Here is a 24901-nt window from a genome sequence, read left to right on the forward strand (position 1 = left end):
CATACTTAGAAATTCCAGGGGTGACTGTCGTGATGTGTTCTAAACCATAAAATGACAAATGATCGTGTGGCTTTAATAATGCCTCCAAGTCCAAGAAAAAATGCAGGGACTAATTCTTTGCTGCAATGGCACCCATGGTGGCGTGTTCCAGCACCTCCCTCTGCCTGCTGGAGAGACAAAAGATGAAGGTGTCCAGCCGGAAGCGGAAGCTCAAAGAGCCTGCCCTGACTCTGCCCCCTGGGAAATACTGGCCTGTGACAGTCCCTGACTTCCTGTCTCCTCTCTTGACGTTTTCTAACCTTTTCTCACCCCACACTTCTTCCTACCATCACCATCTCCATCCTGCTGCCCTTCCTTTCCCTATTCGTCCCTCCCCCGGTCCCCCAACTCTCCCGTTGGCCATTTCTCCCCCTCCATCCCCTTATCTCTCAATGCTTGCCTTCACCCTTACTAACTTTAATCCTTTCCTTCCAAGCACATATAGACAGGCTTCCTGGCTTTGTGGGGGAGAAAGTCAGAGTTCTCTAGGGAACAATACCAGGGCCCAAGGTATCAGAGTCTGCTCTGGGAGCTGTGAGAGGTGAAGGACTCTGGAGAGGGAAATCTGCATTCTGCATAGAGTAATTTCCATAAGGGAAGAGAGGTCGTGAAGGAGGGAATAGAGGGAGGATTAAACAGGACACACAGAAGGGAGACCCGAGGTAAAGCGGGAGACATTGGTCTACATCATGATGAAGTGTTTGACTGCTTTTCTTAACGTAGTACAAAATGTTAATAAACATTATGGAGACCATTTCCTCAGTCTCTCGGGAGAAACTTGGGTTCTCTGGAGGAGCAGCAACACTGTGAACCGTGGATCCATCTCTCTAGCCCCATATGCATAGATCTAAAGCAAAGCAGAGGTAACAATTAAATGAATTATTTACATAACAACATGGAGGGTGATTTCCTTGGTAGCCTCGAGGAGACTGGGCTAGAGGAAGCCAAGACATCAGCAAGGAGTCGACTGGTGTGACTGTAACGGCCATTCTGTATCTCTTCACACTCAGGGTTGAGCATTTCTGTCCAGGTACCAGCTTCTGATATACCTCACATCACAAAGCAAATGAGGGGGAGTCTAAGCTTCTTGATGCCTGTTGAGGTCAACTCACTTAGAATTGCCAACGTATTTCTATAACTGGGACCAGCCTGATGGGTGACTCTGTACTTATACTAAGCCCTGGGCTTACAAAGGCTGCCCTCTCTGTTCATAGCTGAATGCTCAAGGGCAGCCACCTTGAATTTTTTACACTCTTGAGTGGGTGTCTTTCCTTTTCAGCTCTCAGTGAGCTTTACATATATTATAGAGCAATGGTTCTCGACCTCTCTAACGCTATGACCCTCATGTTGTGGTGACCCCCATCCATAACATTTATATTTTTTATAAAATTTGTATCTATAATATTTTCATTGTTAATTCATAACTGAAATGTTGCTACTGTTATGAATTGCAATGTAAAAATCTGATATACAGAATATATGTAGACACCTGTGAAAAAGTTGTTGGACTCCCAAAGGATTTTAAACCCAGGCAGAGGCTGAGAACCACTAATGTAGAGGATCCTGCTTGCAGCAATCTACGGATCATAGATCATCAATAATTCTTTAAGCCTTGGAACAAAATCAATTAATAAATAATAGGAGATTTTTTCCCCAAGATTAATAACCAATATCACAAACCTTTCCAAAAACGCAGCAGTTTGGGTCTCTTCTGAAGGCAGGCAAATACTGTTCCTGAGCCTGTTCTGACCTGTTTCTCACTGGCTGCTCTGTTGCCTGATGTCTGGGCCAGGGCCAGAAGCTAAGGGGAAGAGGACGAAGGCACCCTTGACTTTTGCAGAGTTAAACACTTGGAGAAATTTCAGGAAGAAAGTACTTTGTTAAAGATAAAGGTAGCGGCTGCGAGTTTTCTGCCTGTTGCCCGTCTCTCCTTATTTTCATGGTTCTTAGCATGTTTATCCTCTCCTCTTTCAGTGGCCAAAGGACAAGTTTAAATTTCTGAGTCCCTCTGGGAAGCCTGCGAGAGGCAAGAGGCACCAAATACAGGAAATCGTGTGGAGAGGATTCCTCATTTATTACAGTCCCCAGATTGCTTCCCTTCCCCAGCCTCCGCCTCCACCTCCACGGTGCCTCCCAGTTTCTTCCTGCACTGAGGAACAGCCCACAGTTCACCTCTGGCCCGGAGGTCTGGAAGCCCAGTGTGAGCCCGGGAGTCTCTAAAGTCTGATCTACCGAAACTCTGCCCTCCTCGGGTTGCCTGAATGAATGGGACACCTTTAAGTTTCGCCTCACCTCAGAGGTCTGCGGGGAGATCGTCCACACAGAAGTAAATCTGAGGAGGCTGCCCACTGCTGAAGAGAAAGGTAGGTAGGTGCTCTTGTGGTCTTTTGTCTCCTTGGACGTAAGCCAAACTCCTCTAAGGCAGAGGGATGGGTGTCGATCTGTGCAGCTCTACCCGATGGCTGCCTCTACTCAACTTCTGTGCCTTGTAGAGATCGGCTTGTTTACAAGATTGCGTGGGCAAATAGTGGCAGGCAGAGGGTATTATTGATCGTTTTGAGTTTGTTTGCCTTTGGCTAGAGAATAGCAACCCATATATGTGCATGAAACACAAATTCTGATTCTTGTTTTCTTTGGAGGAACCTCTCATTAGAAGTTATATGTTTTGGCTTCTGTGTGATGAAGGGGGAAATATTTGTGAGCTGACTTGCCTTTCCCCTACTGTGCAAACCTCGACCATAATTGTTTTAATCCACTTTCAAGTTTTTGAGTGAGAAATATACCAAGGTGGATAGAGAATATGGTGACAGCAATACAGGTATTTCTTATTTACATGCCTATGCATTATAAATGAAAACCAAACCCCCAAACAGAAATGTTGTTCAGGGATCTGGTGGACATCTGTGTTGTTTTCTAGATCTTTCTGGCTCTTTCTGAGATTTCCTGAAATACACACTCAATGATAGCAAGAAAGCCTGGCTTTACTCACTTGGTATGGAGATCCTCTGCGGGCATGACAAGGCTCCTTTACCTGGACGCTTTAGCTGGATGTTAGTGGGCTTCAAGATGATGCAGCTGAGACCCAGAGATAGTCGAGGCAGATTCAGCTCACAAAGTTCTGATTGGATGGGGTGTGCTTAAGCTTTATAACCAGCCTTTCTCTGAGGATAATTACTTGGACTGACTTCAAAGACTACCAGCCAACTTACTGAACTCTTTCGCTAGCTTCTCTTACTGATTGATTGGCTGGTTGATTGATGGGTCATTGTGAATTTAGCTTTGGTATTGTCTTTCTCCATTCATTCCCTGTTACATCCTGCTACAGAGTGTTGGGAAAAGGCCATTGTGATTTTGTAGTTCTCCTGAACTATGTCAGATGTACACACCCTGCTGCTTGTATTGCTGCCACCCTAAGGGGCACCAGGCACCATTTGTATCAGGCATCACTTAAGAGCTCCTTAGAAATGCAGACTCCCTCCAACCCCAATCTCTTTGCCAGACTTACAGAATCTGTGTATCATCCAGGTTGGGATAAGTTCTTGCAGGGTCCTGCCTTGGGGAGGGCAAATGACCCCAGTTCTACTTCATAATATTCTGCCAGCCTCACCTTTCATGACCTGGCTCTCAACTGTACTTCGTGCCACTTCCCTTATCACCTGATCTCTCTGCTGCCCACCTATGCCTGGCTGTGCTGCTCTCTGCCTGTGTACTCCCATTCAGTTTCTCCCCAGTTACCCATTACAGCCTTAGTTTCACTCTTATGCCCCCACATTTAGTCTACCCCTCACTAAGCACCCTGGGTCTCTGATTTTATGGCATATGAAGTACCTGTTACTATGGGATTTTCTCATCTGTGGCTAGATGCTGGTGGGTTTTTTTCTGAATCCGTAGCCTTCGGCATGTCTGGAATATTGCTTGTATTCAATCAGTATGATCTAATTGAAGGAAGAAAGGAAGGAAGGAACAAATGAATGTGTGCACTAGCCAAATAATTTGAATTAATGACTAGAATAAGATGCATAGTTAAAGTTTTCCGGGAAGATTTTTCCCGTACTCTTTTGATCCAAGTCTTTATGGATTCAGCTATTTACAGAGCATTTTGAGGATGCTCTAACGTGCACCGTGCGATTTTTAAAGTCTTCACATGTCCCTGGATAGATAACCTCTTTCATCAGTTACTTCCTAATCCCTGCTCTCTGTTCTTTGCCACACTAAGTCAGAGACTTGCTTTTTCAGCAGTGTGAACACCTTCCCCCTATCAGGCAGCTGGCTGTGTGCTAGGAACGCGATGACAGACATAACAATGTGAGATTCAGCAGAGGACCTTTCTCCTCTCTCTTATACTTCCCTAGAAGGGGGCGCGGGTGAGGTTGACAAAGAGCTCTGATGGCAAACAAATATTAACACATGCAAATGAGGGCATCGGGAGCTTTGATACAGTGCGTTCGGGCAGAAAGACTTGTACCAAATTCTGGGGTGTCTGGTTATAACACCTGCAAGTGCGGCTGTCTCCCTGGAGAAATTTGGGTCTACAACCTTTCACGAAGCCTTGATTTTTATGCAGTGGTAAACAGGGAAGCCTTAGCTCCACTCAGTGGACAGAAGTCTTGGGGCCTCTGTTCTCACATTGGCCCATGATTGTTTTGAGAGTCTTATGTATCCCAGGCTAGCCTTGAACTATGTTCTCAAGAACTATGATCTTGAACTTTTGGTGCCTCTGTTTTCACCTCCAAGCCTTGGGCTTACAGGCTTGCCCTTATCCTGCCCAGTTTATGCTGTACCAGGAATGGAAACCAGGGCTTATGCATGCTAAGAGGGCAAGCTAGCTACCCACTGAGCTGTATCCCTCACCTCTCTTGGCAATGAGCTGCAGTTTTCTAAGGCAAAGTCACCAAAACATCCTAAGGGAATCTGCCTTTAACTCCGGCCATAGACTTGCATATTGTCCTTTGTACTTTACTTAGGGCATGTGCATAGCAACAGCTCCGACCAAGCTGCAAGGAAAACAATCCTTTCTATGTGCGCCCAGATCAACCACTAGGCTTAGAGGGCACAAGCTGCTCAGGCCTTCTCAAGTCACTTCTGCCCCTGTCTCTGAGCCCTCTTTTTCTTGTTCCTTTAGCATATGAAGTTTCCAAATATATACTTCCTGGACATCCAGATTTTCCTCTTCCTTCCTGACGCGCAGGCCTCTTCATCTCTCACTTACTGTCCCTTTCCACGGCGGCCCTTCAGCTCATCTCCTAACCACTCAGATTTGCACTCAGGTCTATTAGTAATAAGCAACAGTGGTAGCCAGCAAAAGGATGTTAACCTGCATGGGAGGTTTCTGATGGATGGCCATACATAGATTATAGCTGAAACCTCAGTGTATATGATACAATCTTCCTCATCCCCCTTCCTCCCCTTCTTCTCCCTTTCTTTCCCTCGTTCTTCTCATATTCTTCTACCACCCTTTTAGGAGACAGGGATGCTTGCTGCCCAGGCTGGCTTCCATCTTACATTAGATGAGGAGGGAGTAACTGCTAACTCTTTGTCCTCCTGCCTCTCTCTAAGTGCTGAGATTCCTGGGGAACAACACCTCACTTACCTCCACATTTCCCTTTGAATCAGAGCCTGCTGTGGGGGTAAAAAGAGGCCAAGGTTGTTTTCAATTCCTTTTTTTGTTACGTCTATCAATAGGTGATTGTCCGCGCCTTGCTAAATCTTGATTTCGTTTCTGAAAATATGTTCTAACACACGAGGAGAAAAGACGATTACTTAGCTAACATATGTAACAAGTTGCTTGACTGACCTATGCCAGCAGAGCATGGATCAGTGGGTAAAATGCTTGCCACTCAGACTGGAGAGCCTGTGTTTGCATCTCTATCACAGACATAAAAGGAAGGTGTGGCAGGAATCTTGATCGTGGCGGGAGTGGGGATGTCAGCTTCAGCACAGAGATAAGTGGACGTTTAAGGCTTGCTGTGCTCATAATCTAACCTAGCCAGTGAGCTCCAGATTCATTGAAGAGACCTTGTGTCAAAAAATAAGACTTAGCCTGGCAGTGGTAGTGCATGCTTCTAATCCCAGCATTAAAGAGGTAGAGGCAGTCAGACCTCTGAGTTTGAGGCCAGCCTGGTCTACAGAGTGAGTTCCAGGACAGCCAGGGCTACACAGAGAAAGCCTGTCTCAAAAACAAACAAACAAGACTGAAAGCAATGGAGGAGGCACCCTGATGCCGACTTCCGACTTACGGTATGTGAACATGTAAATACACCAAGTCACACCAAGGAAAAGCTTTATCCCAGATCTTAAAAGAGACTAAGATGATGAAACTGAGAAGAGGCTCATCCATAGAATAGTGGAAAGACATGGAGATATCTGAAGGAAGAGCTGCATGCCGTAGCATGCAAAGGTTGCCTTCAATTACTCAAAAGGTCACTCGTGTGGAAAAGAGAAGGCCACCAGATCATGGAATAGAATTTAAGGGTAAGAGATTTCAACTTGGTTGGGCAGGGAAAAGGGAGGCAGAGCTAAGGGTTTCAGAGACAGGAGACAGGTAGAGAGAAGGAAGGAAGAGGGAGGAAGAGGAAAAAACGATCCAGATTCCGAGTGGCTTTAAATAGCTACTGGTAGCTATGAATATCACAAAAGGATAGGATAATTGGGAAACTCGTCTAATCTAGGTGGGCAGCTTGTATCATTATCAATTGGCTCTGAAATTATTGTGTGGACATCTTGTGAACTGAGAATTTATTGATATGTAAATCTGACTAATTATAAGCTCCTAGAGTTTTGATTTACTAAGTTACTAGGTTACCTAGTTACTAGGTTGATTTACTAGGGGATTTGTGATCACTAGCAGCACGGGGCTGAGAAGGTACAAGTGGTGCTGAGGCAGACTGAGCTGGGAAGACCAGCCGACTGGGGCTAGTCAAGAGGCAGCAAGACCACCAGAGCAGAGAGTAGTAGGGTATAGTGGGAGATGGTACCATTTTTTAATATTTCCCACAACAGCAACTCAATATGTGGAAGGATTTACCCACCATCAGAATTGTCTAAAAATGGGTGAGTTGTCTTGTGGAGGTGGGGGACACCCTGTCCAGGGCAGCATTCCAGCATCTTAGGAGATCAGTGGTCAGGGTGTTCCCGAAGGGAATGACTGAATGGGTGGGGTCTGAGCGATGACCTCCAAGGTCCCTTCTCACTCTTGAAATTCTCATGATGTCAGTGTCCTAATCCAAGCCACCAGATAAAGAACTGAAAAAAACATCACTAGCCTGGAATGACGTGAGCTGACTTTTCACTCTCTAGCCTTATTTTTTGGCTGCCATAATTTAAAAATAGGATCTTTGCAACAATAGATTAAGTCGGACTTCCAGGAAAAAGCGCAAAAATCGAAAGAAGAGGGGAAAAGTTCACCCCAACGACTCTTGGGTCACTCTACAAGTTGATCATGGCTTGATCCTTGGGTTATTACAAACACATTTTTATTTGATGGGAAATTGCCGAGTTTGGAGACATTTTTGTCAACCCAAAAAGTGCAAATATTACAAGCCCCTTTTCTAGCTCTGAAGCCAAAGGATTCCTGCAGGGATGTGTGTTCTTAGCCACTCAGAAATCTACGTGACACATGCTGAAGCTTAATAGCTCCATGCTCCTCTGATGCTGGGTGCCTGACCTCTAGGGAGAGGGGAGAGCTGTCTGGAGCTGGCTGCCTGTTTCAATGTCAAAGTTCCCCAGCCTTCCACCTGCCTTTTCTTCTTGCAAAAAGGACCACATTGGTCACAGCCTCTGCCAGATGACAACTTGGAGATTCTTAGAGATATAAGGATCAGTTTAAGTGGGCTTAGGCTATCTAAAAATTCTAGGCTAATACTGGATCCTTCATAGACTCAGAAGAACTGGCTATTCTTATCATCTGCTTAGGACCCTTTACATCCTTCTAAAGATGCCGGGCTGCACCGCAGCCATCCTTTGCTTCCTCCAGCCTCATAGCAAGATCCCAGAAGGACAAATAATGGCAACTGTCCTTTCTATAGAAGAGTACCAACAATACAAGAGTTTGTCATGCAGAAACAGAGGCACAATATATTTTATCCTGCAGGTTTACCTAGGCTTGCTTTCTTAAAAATAATGGTCTTTAAAAAAAATCCCTTTGAAATATAATCAACAGTGAAGGGCCACATTATAGAACCTTCGAAGACCTATGTGTTTATTTTTAGATGCACTTTGGCTACCTAGCATAGCAAAGCAACTGTCTAATGTCCGAAGCACAGCCCTGGGAATTTCCTCTAACAAGGCTGTGTTTCCGTCCATTGTTGCAGTACAAAGGGCAGAGGGAGGCTTGAGCAGAGACTCTTGCTAACCCCACCTAGAGGGAAACATGGAAGCTGTCGTTCCCCCTCAGTCGACTCTATGTGATCCTGAGTGCAGAGGGTCAAGACGGAGGCCGGCCTCCACTCTGAGCAAATGCAAATGAGAAGATAGGTCTGATTTTTTTTTCATCTAAAAATATCTCAGACACCGGTGATGGCTATTTAAAAATAAAAGGTCTGCTTTCTATTTGCAGCCAAGGCTATACCCCTCACCAGTGCTGGGTGCTGGATTCGAATGGAGTTTTGAGACGGGGATGGTGTTTGAGGATATAGGTTGCCTGTGTAACAAAGTGGTTTTTAATTCAATTACAGGAAAACGAATATCCTAAGAACACACACACCACTCTAAGAGCACACATACCACCCCAACATGCATGCATGGCTACTTGCCATTGCAAAAACCAGCTAGTGAACCACCCTGAATTTTGTCATTATTGTAGGCTTTGACATAGTCATCTTCAAGAAAGATATAAAAGATCTCATGTCTTATTAGTTTGGAGATAAATAAAGTAGTATATTATAAACTAGACTTTGCTTAAGGTTTTACAATTTGATTTCACATTGCTACATATTCCTTTTAAGTAGTTCCTATGAAAGTATTTATATCCTGATTCCAATACTTCTTTTTTTACAACTATAGACAAAGAGGTGCAAAATGCCACTTTGCCTAGGTGTGATGTCACATGCTTCGAATCCCCCACCCCCAACAGATAGGGCTTCTCTGTGTAGCTTTGGCTGTCCTGAAACTCAATCTATAGACCAGGCTGGTCTTGAACGCAGAGATCCACCTGCCTCTGGCTCCCTAGTGTTGGGAATAAAAGTATGCTGTACCATGCTTTTAATCACAACACCAGAGAGGTCGAGGCAGAAGTGTTTCTCCAAGTTCAAAGTTAGCCTTTGCTACACACAGAGTTCCAGGCTACCCCAAGCTACATGGTGAAATCTTCTCTCAGAACCGCCTGAAACCTGGGCTGTCCTGATACTTCAGGAAGTAGTGTGCTTGCCTTGCAAGCATGAGAACACCAGTTCAGTCCCTGGGACCCCCACAAAAAGATGGATGTGGTGGAATCTTTGTGGCCCAAGGGCTAGGAAAGCAAAGACAAGTTCATCTTTGAGGTTGTGCTGAGCAGTTAGCCTAGCCTATTTGGTGGACTGCAGGAAAATGAAAGACTCAAAAACCAAGATGGATAGCCTCTGAGGGATGACAGGCAAACTTGACTTGCCCTCTGGCCACCACATGCATGTTTATGCACACACATCCACATACCCACATATTCAGAAAACAAACAAACAAACAAACCTCTTTTCACTTCCCTGTCCCTTATATTTTAATCCCTCCCTCTACACTCCTGAGGAAGGTCTGTACAGCACTGTTTTAAGTTTCAGTGCCCTGGCTTGTGTTGGGGTCTCATGGGAGAGGAAAAGGTGGGTCTGTCTTGGGTCCGCATGCAGCATTCCATGCCCTCCTTGCCCTGACTCCATCTGGGATCTTAATTCCAGTGGCTCAAGGCCCAGCCTCAGCCCCAGCACAATCAAAGGTTCAGGGAGCAGAGGGGACCTGGATATACAAACAGCAGCTCAACACAGGGCTAGGATATCTAGGCCTTGTCAGCAGGTGTCTATCCAGGCCCTTCCAGGTCGCCAAGATGCAGAAAAATGTTTGCTGGTCCCGTGGTGAGAATACAGGAATGCTTGTAAAAATGCCTTTCTGGGTTGTTTTGTTGGCTGAGTGTTTATTATCAGACACCCCTCAGGGGTTCACAGGGCAGGTTGTGAATGTCCATTTGCGGCCTGGGAATTTCCTTCCATAGAGGCTATGCTTCCTCTCTTTGTTGTTCCTCAAAGAACAAGTGGAGACATTACTAGAGATTCCTACTTAACCCTCTCCTGCTGCTGCCTCGTGGCTCTTCTTAGCTGGAAAAAAACCTACACTGGAAAGAAAAAATTACATTTTAACTCTATGCATGCACCTGCAACATGCCAGTATCTGTGCATGCATATCTATGTGATCTATGTGATTGTGTGTGCGTGCACATATGATTGTGTGTGCACGTACATGGGTCGATGGAGAAGAAATAATATGTAATAATACATTGCAGAAAACAAATGTTCATTCACGGTTCTATCCACTCACCATACCATTGTTTAGGCCTGATAAGACTACTACTTTCTTTATCATAATATGCATTTTTATGAAAACTGCTAACTCAATTTCAGTTCCTTCATTGATCCCTCTCCCCCCTCCCCCCACAGAGTGTGCTTGTTGGCTAAAGCAGAGGCATGGCAAATTGAAAAAATCTTTTAGTTGGATAAGAATGATTTACTAAACATACTTCTGCAACATCACCAAGCACAAAAGAGATGCAGATGTTCTAGAAAATTCTAGAGCATATGATATACATATGTTCAGGCACACGCTTTCATGTACAATGAGGGTGCAAAGAAATCACACAGTTGTCTGAACTAGGGATGGAAAGGACTAGAAGGTTGTGAGTCCTCATCTTTGTTGAGACTCTTCTGTGCTCTCCAGAAGCACTGACTAGAATTCTCTAAGTATCAGGACAAGTGATACTTACGTGCTCACCCACCCTCCCCCATTTCCACACATGCGCACAAGCATACTTTTCTCTCCAGAGGAAGGTTTGAAGCATCCACATGACCCACAGCTCTAATCACAATCACAATTCTGACCATTTCTTCTCTGAGTTTCCATCTTGTTCATAAAGTAGATGGGCCCAACCATGTGGCTGTCTGCCATGTTTTAATTTTTGCTCAAGGAGCATTTGAAGTGTGCATCCTGCCCCTTGTTTATTTTCCATTCAGAGGCCCGAGAGTGGTTTGCAGCATCACCTGAGGGAGAAGCATGATGATTATGGAGAAAGCGTTGAAACCTTGTGTCAGTGGAGCAGCTGCTCAATCTTCTTTCTCCTAGGAAGAGGAAGAATGGACACAGGTTTCCCCAAGTTTGGGTGCTGGATGGGATCCCACAGCCTCTGTTGGGTTGTTAGCAGAAGGGATGTGCATTGTTGGTTGTTTTAATAACCTTAATTTCTTTACAGTATTTGTGTGTGTGTGTTCACATGTGTGGGGCACACATATGTGTTGGTGCATGTGTGTGCATGCCTGTGTGTGTAGGCACACATATGTATAGTTGCATGTGTGATATAGGTGTGTGAGTGTGTAGGTACACGTATGTGTAGGTGCATGTGTGTGTATGCATGTGTGTGTAGTTGCATGTGTGTATAGGTGTATGAATGTGTAGATACACACAGGTGAAGGTACATATGTGTGTATGAGTGTGTGTGTGTGTGTGTGTGTGTGTGTGTGTGTGTGTGTAGATGGACATGTGTGTAGCTACAAGTGTGTGAATGCATGTGGAGGCTGTAGCTTGATATTGAATTTCTCCCTCTATCTCTCTCCACCTTTCTTTGGAGACTGGAAATACCTATATTTGATTCTGCCACTGAACCTGGAGCTCACTGCAATTTAGCCACACATCTAACCAGTCAGATCTAATGGATTACCCTGTGTCTGTCTCCCAGCACTGGGTTTATAGGTAGGTGTGCACTGCAATACCAGATTCTTACATAGTGTCTAGGGATCTGAACTTGACTCTCATATTTATGTAGTGATACCATACCAATGGCCATACCATCCACACCAACCAACCATACCATCTCCCCAGCCCATAGTCTCCATTTTTGCATTATAACAGTTCAAGAAAACTATAAATAACCAAGGACCAGAGATGCCAAGCATGGTGAATAAGGTGTAGATGGAATGATGGGAAAATGCAGGCTCCCAGGCTCCCTTCGCCTTTGAAATTAGACCCTGAATGAAGGAGGGGAGGGGTCAGGGTAGGAGAGGTCACATTTTTTCAAGCAGCATTTTCTTGGACATCAGAGTTGGTTGAATATGTCTTCATGTATAAGAACCATTTTCCTGCTTCTCACCTCACTGGTATGAATACACATTCTCAGAAAGGGTAGGATTAAAAAAAATAGTAAATGTTTAGCTAAAGCCAGATATGGTCGTGCAGGTTTGTGGTCTGAGCACTTGGTGAGGACAAAGCTAAGGGTTACTGAAAGTTGGAGGCCAAGCTGGGCTACATACTGAGTTAGAGACTATCTAAGAATATAGGAGGCTAGAGAGATGGCTCAGCAGTTAAGAGCAAATATTTCTTATTCTTACTTATTGTGATAGATTAGTCTTCAAAATTAAGACACAGCCTCACTAAGGATTTGGATAATATTCCCAGTTGACTAAGACTGATTGGTTCCATTTTAACCTCTAAAACTTGGACATCTGTAAATGCATATACTCACACATTCATGGAGGTACATTAGTGATTCAAGGTGGTTATGTATGTGGGATCTTAGCTATGGACTTATACCACGTTTAGAAAGAAACAGAGAAAGAGAAAGGGAAACCAATTAGTAACCTAAAAAAAAACTAAGACATTTTGGAGAGCCAGAGGGAAGGGAGGGAGAGGAGAGAGAAAGAATGTGAATTTGACTGTGTACGTGAAGGTGTCTAAGCAGAGAATCATCTTAGGACCTTTTGGCTCTTTTCTTCCTAGCATTGAGGCCTTAAGACTAATCAGGCTCATCTCTGAGCACTCACCATGAAGAATGTTATTTAATGACACAATTATACTACAGCCTCCATTTCACAAGTGAGAAACTGAAGCAAAGGAGAGGTTAAATAACTTGCTACACTTCCTGAGTTAATAAGTGGTAGACCTTTTACCCCATGAAGTATGGCATCATAGCCCAAGCTCTTACTTCTTCCAGAACTCTAATAATGTGCTAGCTCAAGGATCATTCACACACATGAATGAACACCCGCTTCTCTGGATCACATAATGCGAGATGCTCACTTGAAAAGTCGGCAAATACTGACAGTGCAGGAATACTACAGGAAACCAGGGAGCCTAAGAATAGATCTTTGCAAGGAGGTCTAGCTCCTCGACAGAAGGAAGAAGGGGTGTGCACACGGCTGGGGAGGGTCCCTGCAGTAATGACCTTGAACTGGCCTATGAAGGATGAGGAAAGGCAGCAGCGCAACAGAGATGGTTTTCAGACATTTATGTATAAAATACAAGGCATTTACGTATAACATCATCATTTCATTCAGCATAAGTAACTTTAATTCTTCTCAATTGTGTCTCGGTAAAACTGGGTGGGATGGGTAAGGCATAGGAAAAGGCAAAGCTGGATGCGGGAACAGATGTTGTAATGACCAAGGGAATTCACCAGAGATCAATGGGTGTGCACTTGCGTGCATGTGTGTGCGTGTGTGTGTGTGTGTGTGTGTGTGTGTGTGTGTGTGTGTGTGCGTGCGTGTTGAGGAAAAGGAGAGATGCTCCATGGATTGACCCAAGAGCTCATCTCACTGCCAATGTTTTTTCTAAGGGCATCGGGAGACTCTGGTTATCTCACCTAAGGCTAGAAACCAAGCATCCTTAGAATCTTCTCTGCATGAGAAACGATTGAATACGGCAATCCTCTGTCCCTCCATAACTATTAAATTTCCATATAGAACCACCGGGAATTTAACAGAATGCTAATTTCCAAGCTCTACTTCTGGTTTTAGATTCTAGAGTCTGGGGTAGGTCTTAAGGATTTTGTAACCAGACCCCACCCACCCTGACACAAACACACACACACACACACACACACACACACACACACACAGCCTGATAGCATCCACCTTCACACACACACACACAGCCTGATAGAAGCCACCTTCACACACACACACACACACACACACAGCCTGATAGAATCCACCTTCTGACACACACACACACACAGCCTGATAGAAGCCACCTTCACTCACACACACACATACACACACACACACAGAGCCTGATAGAATCCACCTTCTGACACACACACACACAGAGCCTGATAGAAGCCACCTTCACACACACACACACACACACACACACACACACACACACACACACACATTAGAAGCACTAGTGTGCACATCAAGCTCAGTGTCTTGAGTGTGAAAGCCAGGAGTTCACCAAAATCACTTGGATCATCCTTAGGTCACACTAAAATTAGAAATGTCCTCCGAGGAAAATCGCTAATTCTCTCCTTTTCTATAAATGCTTCTTTTATTTTTAAACATTTTTGTAATTTCATAAAACCCCAATCCAAATATCTCTGATATTCTGGTCCATTTTGGTCTGTAAGTGGTCAAAATATGGTCACTTCTAGGGTTCTTTGGAATTTTAAGAATTGGTCCTTTGAAACCTCTGTTTGCAAAGCAGGAAGCCAATTGTTGCCCAGAATAAACACTTGAATGGAGCAATCTGTTCTTTGGAGGGCTTTCGTGCTGCCCTGTTTAAGCAACCTTCTATAATCTAGAAGAGTCTGCAGCTGAGTCTTTATGGAATGGCCGGTGAGTGCGAAGACAGGTCTGTGAGTCTGAGTGTGGTCTGCTAGCAAAGAGAAAATACATCCTGCCTGCTGTTATTTCCTCCTGAGGAGATAAGGCAGGAAGAGGCTAGGAAACCAAGCTCACTGACAAGAAAGGGTTGGAAGGATGGATGGGAAGGAATCTGTGTGTTCCTTACCTCCCCACCCCCCATCCCTGCTCCTTTGTTTACAGGGTTGGGGGTAAGGGTGGAGCTAAAACCCTCTGACATCTCTGAGCTGCAGGCCAAGAGCTTGACTACTACAGAAGATCAACTAAAGTCGTTGCTACTTAAGGTTTAAAAGGGAAGTTAGGGCTTGTCAAGGCAGCTCAGTGGGTAAAGATACTCGCTACCAAAACTGTCTTAGCACAGTAGAATTAGAGAATCGAATCCCCAAATGTTAGCCTCTGACCAAAACACTCAAGGGGGTGCCACTTTCAAAGCCACCATAGCAATGTCCTTAGGCTAAGGAAGGAACTGGTGGTGGACATGTGGTGAAGGCTGGAACTGGTTTTGTGTGCTTGCTGGGGTTAAGAATGTCCATCTTTCCCAAACATACAAGTTAAGGTGAAAAATCATGTTTTCTCAAAGCAACCCTTGATAGGAAGCATTTCTGGCTCTCAAGATGCTTAATATTAGCTTGGAAGGAGAGCAAGTAGCCCTGGAGGGCCCTTTGCTGAGAGGCTCCAAGACACACTGGGAGGCAGAGGCTTTGAGGAATGAAACTGCTTACTGTAGTTAAGAAAACTCTAGCAGCATTGGCCATGGGAGCTTCACGCCTGAAATCCTGGCCCTTAGGAGATAGAAATGGGAGGATTATAAATTCAAGGTCATCCTTGGCTACATAACAAATTTAATGCTAGCCTGGGCTACAGGAGACCCTGACTTAGAGACAAGTCACAAGATTAAGACACAAAGAGTCCTGCGTCAGTGGGGCTGGCTACATAGGCGTAAGGGGTAAGAGGGAGGATTTCACAACAGGGAAGAAAGAGGGGCCCAGGCCACTACCACCAATACTCAGATGCTCACACCCACTCACAATCCTCTAATGTCTTCGCCTCTTTTTTTGCTCATCAATTTACAGAAGTTACTGTTTACTTGTCTGCATTGCTTTTCCAGTAAGGATCTCATAGCGGGGAAAGTGCCACTATGACACGTTAATGGAAGATGTGGAACAGCTACCTCGATAAGCTACTTGAAGCATGGAAAAACTGCCGACCCAGTGGCTTTGGGCAAAAAGTGGCACGAAGGTGGGAGGGCGAGGAGAGGTATCATAAGAACTTGGCAAGATCCACGGCTGTGGGCAGAGGGCTCCCTCTGGCTCAGAAGCTGAGGAGAGTGATTTCCTGCACTGTAGCTTGGCCAAAGAGAAGAAAAGTATATTCTGTAGTATCCTCTTCTGCCATGCTCCCTCATGCTTCCCAGGCTCAGCAGGGAAGAGGAGAGCCTGTCTCTGAGAGCTGCCTCATCCCTGTTATGAGCAATGCCTTACTGAAGGTGTGATGATGCAGAGTACAGCACTGAGTGAGCATGGCCCCCAAAGACAGAGATGGACCTGGAGGAGAAGCTGAGGTTGATCTGTACTATAGTTGCTATAGTTACCGCTGGCCCACTGTCTCATGGATAGACCTTTACCTACTGGGGCTACTCCTTTAGGCAGATGTGGTAGGAAGGAAGGAGAGATGGACTGGCATCTAGATGACCCAATGCCTGTACTGAGTCTCTCAGACTTTTGTTTTCTTTCTATCCACATTGTACTTTGTTGATGCCACACCACGCCCTACCACCTACCCCTGTGCAGAAAGCAGCAGTGTACTTGAAGGATTCCAAGGGTTGGTGTTCTGGTATCTGCAGGAGCTAGACACCTGAGGGAATTTAGCCACAGCTGCCCCCACCCCCCACCCCACGTCCCCCACCTGCTTGGACAGCAGGCCTCTCAGAGTTCTACGCTTTCCCCTTGGCTGCTGAGTCTGGTTTTGTTTGTTTTTTTTTTTTTAATGTATAAAATGATGATGTACACGGTCCTTTTTCAGGACCCAAGGGGATATGGAGATCTGACTCTGTGATTGGCAAGGTACACAAGGGCAGTAGTGGCCACCAAGGCTGTTTCTTCCTCTTTATAAGTATAATATTTTCATTATTTTTTGAGAAATTCATATATGTATGCATTGCATTTTGGTTATATTCAAACCCATGCCTTTCCCCTAACTTCTCCCACACCTACCCCCATCCTCCTATGAATTCCAAATTCGAATCCTCTTTCTGTTGTTTTTTTTAGTTCAGTTTGTGCTGCCTTGATACTCACGTGTGGAGCCATGCGCTGGAGCATGGTCCAGCTACCAGGGAGCACACCCTTAAAGAAAACTGTCCCTTTCTCAGAAGCCATCAACTGGCTAGAGATGGAGGGCTGGAAGCTCCTCTCTCCTCCATGCTAGAATGCTTCCTGGCTTGATGTCCTGCTGGTCTTATACAGGCAACTGCAGCTCCTGGTGAATTTGACAGAGGTATGCAAATGTTGTCCGAGGCTCTTCCTCCTGCACTGGGGCAGTCTGTTCCACAATCATGATTAGAGAGGGGGTCAGGAGGTAGGAAGACAGCCTGTCCCAGTAGGCTGCTTCACCCCCATCCCCCAGCAAGACTTCCTGTTTCCTTCCTCCAGAGTCAGGGAGAGTCAAAGCTTGTTTGCCTCCAGACACTGCATATCATACTTAAAAAAAAAAAAGTGATCCAGAGGGCTTAGAACTGAGAATTTTGATGCTTTCCCTCCTCTTAGAGATAAGTTTGCAGACAGAGCTGGTCGGGGGGGGGGGGGGGGGGGGCTTAGGGAAAGGAAGAAGCAAGATTCGCTCCTTCTGGAGAAGAGAAAAGACCTTGGTGAGTCTTAGGATTCACAGGGCCTTCCTGTTCTGTGAGGTTTCAGCCCGTTATTACTAGGCTGGAATACCTACTTCTGTATATGTGTCGTGCAAGGATTGCTCCAAGTTCACAAGGAGGACACCAATGAAGACAGAGCCAGTGACCTTTCAAGCTGTTCCCACTGCCTGTGTGAAGAGTTTATGAGAGAGACTGAGGGCACTAGAATGAGGAGGGGGCCCTGCGTGCAGTACAGGGGAAATGTTTACAGAGCATTTAAAATTAAGTGAAAGATGAAGCAAAGTCTGAAAAAGGTCATCAGCACACAGTGCCAATTCTCAGCAGCACTCCAAACAAACTCTTTGTCGCTTTGCATTTAAAGAATTGCTTACATCAGTGAGCTCAGAAATATTATCCATGTTCCTCATTATTGTTTACATCAGTGAGTTCTGAAATATTACCCATGTTCCTCATTATTGTATGTGTGTCTTTTTGTTAACTGTATATTCTAGTCAGCGGTGGTGGTGGTGTATATCTTTAGTCCTAATACCTAAGAGGAAGAGGCAGGAGTAGGAGAGTTTCTGTGAGTTTGAGGCTAGTGTGGTCTACATAGCAAGTTGCAGTGCTCCATGGTAAGGCCTTGTCTTAAGGAATGAAAAAGGCATATTCAACATTGGGAGTTAATTCAGACAATTTTCATTTGTATGATGACCCCTGACACAGAAAGACTCACCTACTCTGTGGCTTTCAATCCTGAGGACCTGGGTCCGTACTTTTAACTCCAAAAGCCTTTAACTCCAAGCTCAGGAAATCTGACACTCCTCTTCTGTCTTCTGTAGTTACCTATACTATATGGCACACAGAGAGATAGAGAGAGAAACACAAACTCATAAATAAATACAAATACTAAGATTAAACAAAAAAGAGTAGGCTCAACTACTTTTGGGGCTTGCCTCAAGTGTCTCTAACTCCTACAGGTTGACATAGATCCTCATTTGAAATATAGATTTAAAAAGGAACCTGTGGAGCTGGGGACAAGGCTTAGCATGTAGAGTGTTTTTCTAACATGAACAAAACGCTCAGTTCCATCCCAGCACCAAACAAACCATGCATAGTGGCCCCCATCCCAGCATTTAGGAGGCAGAGAAAGCAGAAGTTCAAGGTCATCTCTGGCTACATAGTGTGTTCAAGGCCAGCATAGGCCATATGTGGCTCTTTCAGAAAACAGTGGCTAGCCATATTAGAGTGGCGCTAGGAAAGACAAAAAACCTGGGCAGGAATCATTTCATTTCCATAACTATGTGACCCTAACATTGTTTGTGTTTAAACATCAAAAAGTACAAAGTTCATACTTAAACTTTTCACTTGCTTAATATTTTAAAGAGAAACATTTTCCTTTTTAGTTAATAATTTTTGATTTAAATAACTAGTCAAGAAAATCATATTTTTCGAATAAAATTAGGAGGGTATCTCAGAGGATGTAATTGTGCTAAAGCATTTTCCTAATGTCTGTGTGGCTCTGGGTTCAATCCCTAGCATTTCAGGGGGGGGGGGAGTCGGGGGAGGAGAAAACCAACTCACTGAAAAGAAGAGAATTTAAGAAATGATCTGGTCTAGCTGTTAAATGTGCCAAAATCTTTCATGATCCATAATTATGTGTGTATCTGCTACTTCCTTCCCTCTAATTGCAATGTGAAGTTTGAGTGTATATGAGGTTCGGATGTACATCGATGTATACAAACACACACACACACACATCTATAGCTACACCTTCATGTATGCATTTGTTTGGAAAGACTAGAAATATAAATGGCTTTCCCATCTCGGCATCCCAGGTCAGATGAGGCAAGCTGGAGGGGTGTGGGCCTGGAATAGTCTTGTAATTGTCCTGTAATTGTTGATCTGTAGCTGTGTTTTGTGTACTAACTTCCAATTCCAAAAATAGCTTCACGGTCCCGGGAGGCGAACACTGATAAATCAACGGCAGTGTAATTAGGAAAAGTCTTGAACTTGGAAACCCAGCCTCTTCCTTGTGCTGGAGTAGGTTATCAGAGCTGTGGCAGGATGGACAATCTCCACAGGGCAAGACATCAGTGCTAGGTCATTCCTAAGAGCAGTAACAGCCACCACAAACACCCTTCCCTCTAACTTCTTACCCTGCCTCAAAAAACTAAGGCCAGGCTAGAACCCAAAACAATTCATCTTTGTGTTCACCAGCTTGATTAAAAGGAGAGTGGCAAGGTCAGTTCTTGTCTCAGAACTCCCCTTAACGGTGAGTGAAGTAGGCACCATACCTGCGTGGTATGTCCATGTAAGCCATGCATGTAATGGCCACATAAGCAGGACTTCGGTCTGGGGAGGCGTAGGATACAGCAGCTGATTTATAGGCAAGTCACTAGAGACTAATGCTATTCCCCTGGTATGAAAACATACTGAATGTACACGAGTTACTAACATGTGCACAGTCTGCAAGTTATTTGCCATTACATTCCCATTTAAATAATTCACAGGAGGTAACAACAACAGCAACAACAAAAAGGTGTCCTTTTTTCTACCAAGATCTTCTTAACTAATTTCTTCAAGGCATACTCACAGACTTCCACCTTTTCAGCCTTTCTTATCTCTAGGCTTTTAAAAGGCACAAAGAGTCAGACTTCAGAAAATTTGTTTCTTAATGGTGCTTTATTTTCTGTTTTTACCACCACTACCTCCAACCTTGACTTTGGGCTTCTTCTCAACCAATCTGTTTTTGACTGCTTCCCATGACTGAATTTCATAGCCATTGTTGTTCACAGATATGAGGGGTCATTGGCCAATCCTTCTCATATTTCTGTTTCAAACAACATCTTCACTGTGCCTGGCATGTGGTATTTTTGAAATTTTTTTTGAAACAGCTTTTAAAAACAGAATATATCATTGCCCCAAGAAATAGAACATGAAGGCAAAGGCCCTAGAGCCAAGACTTGGGTAGGCAGATGGGGTGGCAGTTGTTACTACTGAGAAACCCTTTTGTGGTTGACCAGAAGGCTGTGCTGACTTGTTATTGCACCCTTGCATTTTACATTTTGGTAAACTTGCAGTTTCAGCTTTCCCCCAGAAACAATTTTACTTCACCCAAGACAGCAATGTACTTCTTTGTAGATGTAGGGTTGGCCATACATCCAGTAATAGGGATTTCATTGAGGTTTCCTTGTCATAGAAAAAGCTCCTGTGGATATGTTGTGATAGTTAATCTCAAATATCTATTTGATGAAATCTACAATCACCTGAGAGATGGGCTTCTCATCATGCTTATGAGCAGTTATGTTAATTAGGTTGGTTAAAGAGAGAAAACTGCCAACTGTGGGTATCACCATTCCCTTAGCTAGGATTCTGGATTGTGTATAAAGGAGAAAGCAAGCTGAGCATAAGCAACCATTGTTCTTTTCTTCCTAATTGAGGAAGACACAGTTTGACAGGCTGCTTCAAACTGCTGCTTTGACTTCACTACCATGATGGACTGTTCTTCACACTGATACATTAAGAGATAGCTCTACCAACTGAGCTAGCTCCCCAGTCCTTACTTTGTCTTTTTGCAACAATGAAGCCAGAGGTAGGGGAAACATCTGCTTAATGGACTCTGGTTAGGTTTGTAAAGACAGTAGGAAAGGTGTGTTGGAGTGAGTCGGGGAGAGGGACAGACTCATGTCTAAGGAAGATTGTTAAGAGCCATTCTGGCCCACACTGATGGGACTGCCTCTAGTGTCTAGAGAGAATGAGGGAATGGGACCCAGAGCCATGGAGGAGGAAGAAAGTCGTCAGGAGAAGCAGGGGATGATTTTTGTCCTAAACCACAGAAAGAACAAATCAGAGACGTGTGGAACAACAGGATAATTTTCTCATTAAGTTGATTTTTACCAAGTAGGCTATTAAGAAGGAAGAGGTTAGAGGTTAGTGGTGGCTAGTTGAAAAATTAGTATCAACTATAGAATGCCCAGCAGACGTGACTTTAGAGCTTTCACAGAGAGGTAGCAGGAAGGAGATGAATTTCTGTGCAAATGGCATGCCAGCCCTCAGGCACCTTTAGAAATCTCTTTTGAAATCCTACCTCCTGACCTACTTCCTTGTCTCTAACTTCCATCCCCTATTGCTCTTCCATATAGAGCCTTCAACTCCAGACCTACATTAATTCATACTAATATGCAACCCTGCTGGGAATAGAATTGGAGAACATGTCAGCCCGTCAGAACTATGGAGCCAGAGGACAAGCTGTTCTATCATTGAAATTCATTTGTTTGTCAAAGTATAATTTCAGAAATAAAGAGGCAAGGTGGTGGACATAGGTTTCTTTGTTTGCTTCCAATCCTGCCACAGAGAAGCTGGGAAAATGGCTCAGTATGTGAATTGATTTTAGATCCACAACACACACACACACATATATATATGTATATGTGTATATATATATATATGTGCCAGGCACCCTCATAGGCATCTTTAACCCCTGCCCTGGGGGTGGGGTTGAGGTTGGGGGTGGGGACTGGGTGGGAACAGGGGGATCCCAATGGCTCACTAGCCAGACAGTTTAGCTGAATCAGTGAACTCCAGGTTGAGGGAGAGATGCAGCCTCAAAAAATAAGGTAAGAAGGGACCAAGGATGATACTTGTTGTCCTCTTTATGCACACATGTGGGCACTCACTCACACACACACACACACACACACATACACGCACCCTGTAACACAAGTGGCCATTTCTGTTTTGGTGCCACCTGGCATCATGTGGTTCAGACTATTACTGTACTAGTCACTACAGTTTCAGGTCAGTGATATTACAGCATGCTTACACCACTTCACATTCTCCCATGGAAGGATACAGGGAGATGAACTTATTTATCAACTTATTTAAGATTGTTATTTATTCATTTATTTGGCTCTAATTAGATCAGGAAACATTGTGTCCTAGAAGCCAGGAGGCTGAGACATATGATTGCCAAGAGATTGAGACCAGCCTGAGCTATGTGTCTTCTGAATGATCAATCAATCAATCAATCAATCAGGAAAGATCATAATGAAAAGACCACAGGGATAATCTAAGCTGTACTCAAAAACGGCCCCTCCATTTCAGATATCACATATGCGTAACCTTTCTTCCTGCATCTCTGTGGAAATGTTGAAACTCAAAAATCAAGAAATAAAGTGATTTTGAGAGAGAAGCAGAGTAACAGATCCCAGAGGCAACTGTGAAGAGTGTGGAGATTTTTATTAGTGGGATGGAGAGTGGAATATTATGTTGTCTCAAAGAGTGAAGAGCTGATCAGAGGGCTAGTGCTTGGGAAAGAAGAAGAGAAAAGTCCGCTAGTCTCAGTGTGGGAACCTGTAGAGGCATACATTGGAGAGTTGATGGAAGCCCCTAGCAGGACAGTGTCACTCCAAGCATGTTTTGTAATTACACCTTTGACCACTCCCTGACCCCTAACTGTTGGTGCTCACATTTCCTGTGTGTGTTCCAAGGAGTTCACAAAGTCTATTTTTGTTGTTGTTGTTTTATTTACTTTCATTTTTCTTTGCACCAACTGAAGGCCACAAAGACACAGCCTCTATGGAAAGTAGGGGGAAGTTTAGGCTGAGGAACCCAGGAGAATACCCAGGCTATTCAGAGTACACAGGTGTCAGAGGGTGGCTCCTGATGGTTGGGTTCTCCTTGGTTCTAGAATCTGCTCTTCTGTGGTCGAGTTTTCTACTTCACAAGCTCCTGTAATGGTGGTCTCGTATTCTCCAGCATCTTCCTCATCACAACCCAGTGACAGTCTAATGGAAGCATCACAACCACTATAGGCTAGGATTCTATCTAGGGAGGACCAAGCAATGACGCAACATTCTACGTCCTTGATCTAAGCTTGGATAGATGGAGTTCCTTCTGAAACAAAGCTGGGTGGTTGATGTGTGAACGGGGAAGGTTTAGTTATAGACATTGTCTGACAAAGAATTTTCTGTCTATAACCTCCGTGGTGCTGATGCTCTTTGAACTTTAGAGAAGCCAGCTCCTGGACAGTGTGTGTGGTTGGGAGTTGTTGAAGGAGGAGAGAATGAAATTCTGTTGTTAAGGGAACTGGGGTTTGAACATGTAAAGTGCCATCACCTATATTAATAAATAGATAAGGGACACATGTTGGCAGGGACTTGATTTTCCTCTCAAGGACAGAGGTGTCATGTGACTTTACCTTTGTGACCCACTACTCTGCTCTAACTGTTTCTTTTTGGGGGGAAATTAAAGATGAGGGACTATGTGGGGGGGATGGAGGAGCTTGGATATGAAATTAAGAGAACTGAATGGAAAGACAGAAGCGCTAATTCTATTCTTAGCTTCCCCCTAACACAGGTAGTTGGAACAAACAGTCACCTGATGTAATGTTTAGTTTCAATTTGACAAGATCCACAGTCACCTGAAAGAAAAGGGCCTTATTTATTTATTTATTTATTATACGTAAGTACACTGTAGCTGTCTTCAGGCACCCCAGAAGAGGGCATCAGATCTCATTATGAATGGTTGTGAGCCACCATGTGGTTGCTGGGATTTGAACTCAGGACCTTCAGAAGAACAGCCAGTGCTGTTAACCGCTGAGCCATCTCTCCAGCCCCCCCCTTTTTTATTAATCATTTTATTTGTTTACATTTCAAGTGATATCCCCCTTCTCAGTTTTCCCTCCACAACCCCCACATCCCATCTATCCTCCCCTTTGCCTCTATGAGGGTGCTCCTCCACCCACTCACCCTCTAACACCTCACCACTCTAGCATCCCCCTACGCTGGGACATCAAGCCTCCACAGGACCAAAAGCTTCCCCTCCCATTGATGCCAGATAAGACCATCCTCTGCTACATATATAGCTGGAGCCATGGATCCCTCCATGAATACCTTTTAGTTGGTGGTTTAGTCCCTGGGAGCTCTGGATGATCTGAAAATAAAAGATTCTTAATGAGGAATTATTTAGACCAGGTTGGCCAGTGGGTATATCTGTGGGGGTTGTTTCAAATGTTCATTGAGGTAGGAAGACCATCCTACAACTGGCGGTATCATTTCCTAGGCTGAGCCCTGAATCTGATTAGGTGAAGAAAACGAGTAAGCAAGCAGGCATCAAGGCTGCATTTATTTATCTCTACTGTTGACGGTGGCTGTGACGTGGGTAGCTGCTTGAGTTCCTCCTGGACTTCCTCTAAAATGACAGGCTATGACATGAAATT

At 44.4% G+C, this 24901-nt stretch overlaps 1 protein-coding gene across 2 annotated transcripts in view; it reads left to right on the plus strand.

Moving 5' to 3' along the window:
• Positions 1-2039: 2039 nt before the first annotated feature.
• Adgrf5 (adhesion G protein-coupled receptor F5) overlaps positions 2040-24901 on the plus strand; it is a 92424-nt gene continuing 69562 nt past the window's right edge. The window contains exon 1 of one of the 2 annotated variants that reach the window (XM_029471064.1): positions 2040-2406. The gene's annotated coding sequence lies outside the window, so the exon portion shown is untranslated. The remainder of the gene's footprint in view (positions 2407-24901) is intronic. The other variant, XM_029471063.1, reaches the window with a different exon arrangement.

The sequence above is a fragment of the Mus caroli genome, chromosome 17, assembly GCF_900094665.2.
Source record: "Mus caroli chromosome 17, CAROLI_EIJ_v1.1, whole genome shotgun sequence".
In the NCBI taxonomy this organism is placed as follows: Eukaryota; Metazoa; Chordata; class Mammalia; order Rodentia; family Muridae; genus Mus; species Mus caroli.